Raw genomic sequence first — 2,037 nt, forward strand, 5'->3', positions numbered from 1 at the left:
AACCTCACCGAATTTTTTTTGTCGGATTCGGGTGTGTTTTGGATTCGGGTGTTTTTTTCAAAAAACCCTAAAAAACAGCTTAAATCATAGAATTTGGGGGTCATTTTGATCCCAAAGTATTATTAACCTCAAAAACCATAATTTCCACTCATTTTCAGTCTATTCTGAATACCTCACACCTCACAATATTATTTTTAGTCCTAAAATTTGCACCGAGGTCGCTGGATGACTAAGCTAAGCGACCCTAGTGGCCGACACAAACACCTGGCCCATCTAGGAGTGGCACTGCAGTGTCACGCAGGATGGCCCTTCCAAAAAACACTCCCCAAACAGCACATGACGCAAAGAAGAAAAAAAGAGGCGCAATGAGGTAGCTGTGTGAGTAAGATAAGCGAACCTAGTGGCCGACACAAACACCTGGCCCATCTAGGAGTGGCACTGCAGTGTCACGCAGGATGGCCCTTCCAAAAAACACTCCCCAAACAGCACATGACGCAAAGAAGAAAAAAAGAGGCGCAATGAGGTAGCTGTGTGAGTAAGCTAAGCGACCCTAGTGGCCGACACAAACACCTGGCCCATCTAGGAGTGGCACTGCAGTGTCACGCAGGATGGCCCTTCCAAAAAACACTCCCCAAACAGCACATGACGCAAATAAAAATGAAAGAAAAAAGAGGTGCAAGATGGAATTGTCCTTGGGCCCTCCCACCCACCCTTATGTTGTATAAACAGGACATGCACACTTTAACCAACCCATCATTTCAGTGACAGGGTCTGCCACACGACTGTGACTGAAATGACGGGTTGGTTTGGACCCCCACCGAAAAAGAAGCAATTAATCTCTCCTTGCACAAACTGGCTCTACAGAGGCAAGATGTCCACCTCATCATCATCCTCCGATATATCACCGTGTACATCCCGCTCCTCACAGATTATCAATTCGTCCCCACTGGAATCCACCATCTCAGCTCCCTGTGTACTTTGTGGAGGCAATTGCTGCTGGTCAATGTCTCCACGGAGGAATTGATTATAATTCATTTTAATGAACATCATCTTCTCCACATTTTCTGGAAGTAACCTCGTACGCAGATTGCTGACAAGGTGAGCGGCGGCACTAAACACTCTTTCGGAGTACACACTTGTGGGAGGGCAACTTAGGTAGAATAAAGCCAGTTTGTGCAAGGGCCTCCAAATTGCCTCTTTTTCCTGCCAGTATAAGTACGGACTGTCTGACGTGCCTACTTGGATGCGGTCACTCATATAATCCTCCACCATTCTTTCAATGGGGAGAGAATCATATGCAGTGACAGTAGACGACATGTCCGTAATCGTTGGCAGGTCCTTCAGTCCGGACCAGATGTCAGCATCAGCAGTCGCTCCAGACTGCCCTGCATCACCGCCAGCGGGTGGGCTCGGAATTCTGAGCCTTTTCCTCGCACCCCCAGTTGCGGGAGAATGTGAAGGAGGAGATGTTGACAGGTCGCGTTCCGCTTGACTTGACAATTTTGTCACCAGCAGGTCTTTGAACCCCAGCAGACTTGTGTCTGCCGGAAAGAGAGATCCAAGGTAGGTTTTAAATCTAGGATCGAGCACGGTGGCCAAAATGTAGTGCTCTGATTTCAACAGATTGACCACCCGTGAATCCTTGTTAAGCGAATTAAGGGCTCCATCCACAAGTCCCACATGCCTAGCGGAATCGCTCCCTTTTAGCTCCTCCTTCAATGCCTCCAGCTTCTTCTGCAAAAGCCTGATGAGGGGAATGACCTGACTCAGGCTGGCAGTGTCTGAACTGACTTCACGTGTGGCAAGTTCAAAAGGTTGCAGAACCTTGCACAATGTTGAAATCATTCTCCACTGCGCTTGAGACAGGTACATTCCACCTCCTATATCGTGCTCAATTGTATAGGCTTGAATGGCCTTTTGCTGCTCCTCCAACCTCTGAAGCATATAGAGGGTTGAATTCCACCTCGTTACCACTTCTTGCTTCAGATGATGGCAGGGCAGGTTCAGGCGTTTTTGGTGGTGCTCCAGTCTTCTGTA

Source organism: Pseudophryne corroboree, chromosome 6, assembly GCF_028390025.1.
Source record: "Pseudophryne corroboree isolate aPseCor3 chromosome 6, aPseCor3.hap2, whole genome shotgun sequence".
NCBI lineage: Eukaryota > Metazoa > Chordata > Amphibia > Anura > Myobatrachidae > Pseudophryne > Pseudophryne corroboree.